Below are 8,972 nucleotides of genomic sequence, written 5' to 3' on the forward strand. Positions count from 1 at the left end.
CATGTGATTTAACCTTGCTAAGTCTACACTTCCTCATTTATTAAATTTATATAATGAGATTTTTCAGTGTTCAAATAAATGAGTGATTTATTTCAGCTGCAAGGAATAAATACCCAACTCAAATTAGCAGAAATAAATACATTGTTACAAGACTACTAACTAGGTCAATGGAACAAAACAGAGATACAGGCCCACACCAATGTAGTGATTGATCTTCGGCAAAGGCACAGGGCAGTACAAGGGGACAAAATCTACTCTTTTCACACATGGTTGAGCATCTAGACTAGCCAGCTGTACAGTCACGTGAGCAAATGTCGACACAGGACATATACATTTCAGAAACATGAACTCAGAATCTATCAAAGGCTTAAATCTGAAATGCAAAATTATAAAATTCTTGGAAGATACTAGGAAAAAACAAATCTATAAAACCTTTGGCTTGGCGATGCCCTTTCAGTACAATACCCAAAGATGATACATGGAAGAAAAAAAAATGGACTAGGAGTTGGGTTAGAACTTTCCACTTTGCAAAAGATGCTAATGGAGTTAAAGAAGTTGCAACTGGGAGCAAAGTTTCTGCAAGACACTTTCGGCTCAAGGACTGGCATTCAAAAGAATTAACAACTCTTCAATTGAAACAAGAGAACAGACAACTCAATTTAAAAATGGGCAAAACATACACAAGAACTGTATTAGGACGTGGGCTACAAGGCATTTGTGTTAGCTTGGGCCACAGACACAGCTACATTCTGCCTGTGTCCCTAGAACTGAGTGAAGCCCACCTGACAAGTGATGGACTCAGGATATAAGGATGGCTCAGTGAGTCAAAGCACTTGTTGTACAAGGTTGGCAACATGAGTTCAATCCCTATGATGTATGAAGAAAACACCTCCTAGAAGCCGTCACACATCAACATGGCATGTGTGCACTGTGCCTATATATATATAAAACACACGCGCACACACAATTTGTAAAGTAATGTACTAATGCTTTGGTAGAGAAAGTTTCGGAACAGGACAGCATTCAGGTGGTGTCATAGTTACTAATCACAGCTCTTATGCAGGTTTACAGTGAGAACAGATATGAAACTGCAGCGTGATGAAGACAGGAGCATGGCTAGTTTAAGATCACAGACAACGTGGGGTCAGAAGCATCTCTAATTGTTAAGGAGATTGGCAGTATTAGACGGAACCCCTCCGCTCTGCACTACGACAGTGGAAAAGATGCTGTGGGGGTCCTTGAATCCAAGTCCCTGTTCAGGGTAACATCTGCGGTACCAGCTCCCACCCTTTAAAGGGTTCCATTGAGGAGAGAAGAATAAGAAACTTTTAGATAGAAAGATAGCAAAGAGGAGACAGACAGAAACACAGGACAGGTTCGGGAGGATCCGGATCAAAATCCACTGGCCCCTTCTGTCTCTTCAAAAGGGCTTTTTATAACAATGCCAAGGGCCAGGGCAAAAGACCTCCCTCTTGCTAGATCAAAGCATACCACACAGGCAAGTGCAGACCCTTCCAAACACCTGGTAACCACCTAGTAGGTAGTCCAATCAGCCCCTTATGCAGCCCTGCTGGGTAAAGCAAGCTCAGATTCTCAGACCCTGAGTAAGTTTTCACTAGGAAACCTCTGTGGGTCTCTACAGTAGGCTCCACCTATCTAAGGCTCCAGTTTGGAAAAACACAAGTTCATTTGAAAGGAGACACTAAATTGATGATGCTGCTGAAGGGGTTCCTTGCTGGACAATAACTCCCCAGAGACATGTTTTCCCAGGTCATCCTAGAAGGCAGAGAGAGGCTGATGGAGCTATGGTTCAAGGAAGTCAGGCAACATTTCCAGCTGGCAGAACCCAGCAATGTTGGCCATGTTTTGCAGACAAGAACAATCAAAAAGTGAGAGGGTAAAGGGTCTGCACAAAGGTTCCAGAAAGCCAACAAGGGCATGCAATATGTGTCAGGGGTGGATTCCCTGCAAGGAGACCCTAAGAGCACATTGCATAAAGTCAGAAAGATGAAGCCTATGCAGGTTGTAGACCCCAGGATATTTGCAACACCAGGAACATGAATGTCTGTTGAGGAAAGCTGCATGCACGGTATGGAGCTAGACTAAGAGAGCTTACATTTACTGTGGGTGGCAGAGCTGGAGGGCGGGATTTCACAAGGCTGCTCACTGGGGCCCAGATGATTCCATTACAAGCCCCAGATGTCAGAAATGGAACTGAAGAATGTGGCACTTGCCCGTTAGGTGCCAGTCTTGCTTTGATCTGTGTTTCTTTGCTATGCTTCTATTGCTCCCTCTCAGAATGAGAAGGTTTATGTTGTGTCAATGTATACTGGGGTGTGTCGCCTTTAAAATAGGGAGCACTGAGATTGCCTTGAGTCTCAGAAGAGACTCTGGTCTTTTGGACAGAGCTGAGCTTGTTCACAATGCAGACTTTTGAAGTTGCTGAATGCATTCTATATTATCAGAGAGCTGTACACCGCTGGGGACCAGGGCTACAGTGCTCCCGTTTGAACGTGGGACATCTGCATTTGTTCCTGTGTTGGAACACTGGGTTCCCGACTATGGCGCTGTTTTGAAAGGTTGTGGAAGCTTTAGGAGGTGGATGAAGCCTTGGTGGAAGAAGTGGGTTATTCCAGGAGGGCCCTGGGGTTTTACAGGCTGGCCCCTCCTCCTGTGCATTTCTTCCTGACTGTGGATATAGTGTAACCAGCTGGATCACACTCCTGCTTCTAGGCCTGGAGGAACTGTCGCCCTCAAACTGTGAGCCACAATCCATCTTTCTGTCCTTGAGCTGCCTGTCTGGTGTCCTGTCCTTACTACACATGGAAAAGCAGTTTACTATTCTGAAAAACTACCAAATGTTCATCAAAAGCAGTTGCATCACTCTTAGTAGCAATGCAGGAGCCTCCTCATTTTCCCCAGCACTGTCAACACTTGTGAGTAGATGTAGTTTGTAAACGTGGAACTTGTGATGGTTTGGACTTACCCTTCCCTGATGACTAATGTTGTTCAGCCACCTGCTAACATGACTACCGTCCATTGGTCCGTCTTCTCGAAGATGTCTCTGCAGAACTTTTGCTTATTTTTAAAACTGCTTTATCTTCATTATTGAGTGCCAGAAATTTCTAATGCATTTTTGATATGTTTCTTATAAGGTATGTAATTTCCCAATACTATATTTTCATTCATTCTGGGGATTGTCTTTTTCACATTTAATCAATATCCCTTGAAATAAGTTGTTTTATTTAGCTAAAATTCAGTTTGTCTATTTTTCCTTTTGACTCTTTTTCATTTCATATTATTTAAAAAATGTTGGCTATCTGGGCTCAGTAACTTTCACTTTCCTTTGGTGAGCATTAGTCCAGAGAGCTTGGTGGCTTCTAGAGACTTCTGGAGCCAACACCATTGCTTGTTCTCTCAGTCAAGAAAGCACAAAACCAAAGCTCCCTCTCCAAAGACCGGTCTGTCACTCTCTTTTGCTGTATTTTCTTGAGACTGGAATCCTAAGAGGATGGGCTGGCCTATAACTCTGGCTAGCATCTTTTTGTCAGACTAGGCAGGGCTGGACTCCAGCAGGAACTGCATCCTGCCATCCTGGGTCTTCACAGCAGGCATCTCAGCTTCATGGGAACTTGGGCTGTAAGGAGTCACCAGGCTCCGAGAAGACATGTTACCCTAACCCTCACCATTATGACTGTAGATATCACTTTGACGAACACAGCATTACTGTTTTGAAATGGAAAATTGTGAGTCTTGCAACTTTTTTTGTCTTCCCCAAGAAGGATGTATATTTTGAATCCCTGGCCTTTAATGTGCATCTTAGGACCAGCAAAATAAGGCAGATGGGATTTTAATGTGGGTAGCACTGAATTAACAGATCGATTTTGAAAGAAGTAGCAGATTTAACAATATAACATCTTCTGATGCACAGACATTGGATTTATTTCTATTTATTTAATTTTTAAACAGCTTTATGGCTTTTAGTATGCACATTCTATATTTCTTTCATTAAATGTACTCATAAATGTATTTTTACTAGAGTAAATGAAACTTTTATTACTTTATTTTTGGATTTTCCATTACCAATGAACTGAAAAACACTTGATTGTTACATATTGATTTTGTAACATTGCTCAACTCATTTATTACTTTCAGTAGGTTCCTTAGGATTTTTCCATATACAGTATCAAGGCATCTGCACAGATTTATGTCTTCAATCTGGATGCCTTTTTCTTTGTTTAATTGCTCTGGTTAAACTTCTAACATGATACTGATTAGAAGCTTCAAGAGTAGGCATTTCATCTTGTTCTATTCTTAGAGTGAAAATATTCAATCTTTTAACCATTAAGTATTACATTAGTTGTAGGTTTTTCATAAGGACTTTTATTACGTTGAGGAAATTCTCTTCTATTCCTAGTTTGCTGAATGGTTTACATCATGAAAGTATGCTAGATTTTGCCAATAATTTTGTGTGTATCTATTAAGATGTCTATGGTATTTTTAGTTTTATGATATTCATATGGCATAGAATATTGATTTTCAGATGTGAAACCAATCTTAGATTCCTAGACTGAATCTCAGGAATTGAGGAAGCAATCTCTTTGTCGTGTCCTCTTGAGACAGGGTCTTACTATGTAGCCAGGCTGGTCTCAAACTCATAATCCTCCTGCTTCAACCTCTTGGGCACTGGGACTATAGGTGTATACCATCATACCCAGCTAGAAGTCCAATTGGTTATGATGCATAACTCTCTTTACAAATTGTTGGATTTCACCTGATGATAATATTTTGTTGACAATTAACTTGTTTTGAATTGATTATATTTTTCTTACATTTTGACAGTGAGTAATGGGTAATGTATGCAAATACTGTTAGTTAACCATTGTATGCAGAAGGTTTCTATGAGTACTCATCTATATAATCTTGATATGCATGATTTATAATTTAGAAAAGTGTTCAAGTCATGCTATAGGAAAGCGAAGTGTAAAATGTGTCATTTTAGCTAGCAAAACTTGCTGAAATAAGCTTTCAAACCCCTAAATGGACTCATTCTGTATCTTTATTTCATCTAGAGTGTTTGGAGCAAAATTATATGTTAGAGTGGCATATCTCATTTAATTTCTGGTCTTCTCAGGGTCTGGTTTCAGCATGGAGGCTTGTTAGTATACACACATCACCACCTATTAACACATATACACACCGCCACTGCCGCCACTACCAATTCAAAACAAAAAATAATTGAAAATAATTAAGTATTTGGTAGAATATCAACTGGGATTCAATTTAAATGAAATCTTTACCTTCTGCAGGTTTTCCTTCTCTGTCTCTTAGAGGAAGCTACATTTAAAGACCTTGTCTCTTTTTCCATCCCCTGGTCTTACATATTCATTTAGCAGAGAAGTTGAATATTTGTAGCCTACCGGCCAAATCTTACCTGTGCATATATTTGATTTGATACAAAGTAAGTTTGATTAAATTTTAATGTTTGTAGGTTAGCAAATGATAAACATCTGTGTTTCTGAATTCTCCAGATAAGGACTTGAAACACCGGCAGACCACTGCCTTCATCTCTTAGCTGCCTCACAACAAAGAGTGACTTCCTCTTTCAACTGTGGCACATCCCTTCAGTCCACCCAGTCTTTACCACTTCCTGCTGTGTTAGAAATAGCCAGTTTTCCTACTGATAATGACACATGGCTTCTGTCGGTATCTGGGTTCATGTTCTCACTGGTGGCCTTATGAGTCGTTCTCAGACTCCTTCTAAAAGTTTAAACTTTCTTCTATTATATTGAGTGGCAGAAAAAAAACGTTCTGGGGACTCACTAGTAAACCTTTTGAGAACTGAGAAGTGGCCAGACATGGGCTGTAGCAGTTTGCACAACACAAACAACAAAATGCCCACAAGTAGTTAGGAAAAGGGAAAACTCACTCAACTGGGTATAGCAACTTGGTCCTTTGAAGACCTCTTATTGGGACTAAAAGTCCAGTTCTGAGAGAGTTCTGAGAGGCAAGAATGTAGAGTCCACTTAGATGGATGGTTGTAGGAAAAGTCAGAAGGTAGCATCCCTGATTTTGTGGAAGAAGACAGAGGAAATGAGAGAAGACAGCACAGTAATAACAGGGAGACACACAGAAGGGAGCTTTAAGTCTGTGACATAGCACATAAGCAACATCCATACCTGTAAGAACGGACTGAGGGAGAGCTGCTGCCTTCCCAGGAAATGCCTCCTGCAGGTTGTGCAAATGTGCGTGACCGTGCAGCTGGAGTGCTGCTCACTTCAGCTCCTGTCTTTGCTCTCCGGCTCTTCTTTTGTATTTCCCAAAGGTCTCAATTATCTTAGAGATACAGAGTCTTGTTCCCTTCGACACATGACAATTTCATTCATCGGTCAACCTGGAAAACCAAACCGTAAGAATCAAAAGCTCCATTAGCAAGGCATGTCCATCTGTGAACTTGCATCTTAACAGTCCTCTGCCTAGTGAGAGCAACGTGGGATTTGCAGAACTACAGTGAAGACTGGCTTCCTTGGTGGGATTACATCATTATTGTACAATTAACCTCTATTTCTTCTTAACTAGCTATTTTTAGAAAGCTATCGATCTACTTTGTAATAGGAATTGAATAATTTTTGTCTTGGTTTCTATCTTTGTTACTTTTCTATTGCTGTGATTTAGAAAAAAAAATATGACCAACGCAACTTATAAAAGGAAATTAATTTTAATTTGGAGCTCGTGGTTCCAGAGGGTTAGAGTCCATGACCATCATGGTGGGGAGCACGGCAGCAGGCAATGTGTGGTGATATTTTATTTGTGCTGAAATGTGATGATATTTTATTTGTGTGTTAATAAAGTTTGCCTGGAGATGAGAAGTCATAGCCAGCCATAAACAGAAGTCAGGCGGTGGTGGCACATGACCTTAATCTGATCACATGGCAGGCAGAGTCTATGTGTTCAAGTGCTGTGGGATGGTCTGTATGTCAAATTGCTCTGATGGGTCAATAAATAAAACACTGATTGACCAGTGGCTAGGCAGGAAGTACAGGTGGGACTAACAGAGAGGAAAAAAGAAAGAACAGGAAGGGGGAAAGAGTCACTGCCAGCCGTCACCATGACTAGCAGCATGTGAAGATGCCGGTAAGCCATGAGTCACGTGGCAAGGTATAGATTTATAGAAATGGATTAATTTAAGCTATAAGAACAGTTAGCAAGAAGCCTGCCAAGGCCATACAGTTTGTAAGCAATATAAGTCTCTGTGTTTACTTGGTTGGGTCTGAGCGGCTGTGGGACTGATGGTAGACAGAGATTTGTCCTGACTGTGGACAAGGCAGAAAAACTCTAGCTACATTCAAGGACACAGCCAAGTGTGGTGACATACACCTTTAATCCCAGTACCAACCATAGAGACCTGGAGGTCTGTATATACAGGCAGTGACGAGGAAGTGAGGTAGCTGGGCTAAGAGCCAATGAGAAGGCAGAACAGCAAGGCAATAAAGGCACAGGGTAGACAGGAAAAAGCTGGTTCTCTTGGGAAGCTACAGTGACATGGTAAGCTAAGGTTAGTTGGTGGCTATCACACTGATTTCTACAGCTTTCACGTCTGTATTTGGCTCTGTGTTTCTTATTTAATAAGACTGTTTAGAAATTCGTCTACACTAGTGTTGTAGCCGAGAACTAATATCTTGATCCATAAGGAAGGAGCAGAGAACAAACTGAGAATGGTGTGGGTTTCTGAAACCTCACCCCACCCCCAGTGACACACCTCCTCCAAGTCCACACATCATAATCCTTCCCAAACAGTTCTACCAAATAGAGACTACGTGTTCAAATAGGAGTCTATGAGGGTCATTCTCACTGAGAACACCTCAGTTACATTTATGTCAGATGGAATCCAATAGTTTATATCAAAGTAGATTGGCAAATTATACCTGTCTGAAGCCACTAAGAAAATGGTGGCTAGTGAAATTCACTAAGGCAATCCTATTTTATTATTTGCTAACGTGTTCTGACTACAAACACAAGAATTTGTAAAGGGTAGAATAGGGCTGGGAGGTGACTTAGTTGGCATGGTGCCCCACTTCTTTCCCCAAAGTGTGAGGACCTGAGTTAGATCTCCATCACCCACAAAATGCAGAGAACCCCACAGCCCACGTGTGCAGTCCCAGAGCTGGAAAGGCAGGCGGGCCAATCCTCGGGGCTCCTTGGCTAGCCCAGTGCAGCCTACCTACTCCAAGAGCTCCAGCTTCCCTGAGATGCCGTCAAACAGTAAGTCACTAAACAAAAACACTAACAAGATGGAGGGGGGGGGGGGGGAAATGTACTGTCGACACAAGAAGCTGCTCTCACCTCCAAGGAGAACTGAATACAAGTGAGCTGAAATTTTACAATACCAAGACAGAAAATCTTCTATAAACAAAGACATTTCAAATACATTGGTGGAAACATCAGGTGGAAGATCTCTGCTACAGACCCCAGATGTGACCTGATAAAATTCTTAGCTTCTGGGCTGGGGGAAGCTAGTGCCCTGCTAAGTTAATACATTCCAAAGGTTTCATCTGATATTCACCAGGATGCTGGCCATTCAGGCACACAGGTGGGCTAGGAAAGGCTATTAATTAAAGGGGCTAAAGGCAGCTCAAGATTATAATTTATATTATATTATAAATTATAATTTGGCTCTGGGCTTTCAACCAATGATAATTTCTCCCCAGTCACTCAAGTTCTAATCAGTTAATCACTCTTGCAGAAACTTCAATTTAAGTTTCGACTTCTTTCCAGGAATCGCACTTGCCACACCAGAAGTCCACAGCGGCAAACAAACACATGTGCGTGTCTGCAGTGTGTACGCACACACAGTGATAAAATAACAGACTCGTTTTCCCCATCTTTAGCATAAATTTGGCCCAGTCCTATTCCTACATAATTATAAATAAGAAGTTTTTTTTTTTTTTTTTTTTTTTTTTAGTTTTTCGAGA

This window comes from Peromyscus californicus, unplaced genomic scaffold, assembly GCF_007827085.1.
Source record: "Peromyscus californicus insignis strain IS unplaced genomic scaffold, ASM782708v3 Scaffold_21__1_contigs__length_65335640, whole genome shotgun sequence".
NCBI lineage: Eukaryota > Metazoa > Chordata > Mammalia > Rodentia > Cricetidae > Peromyscus > Peromyscus californicus.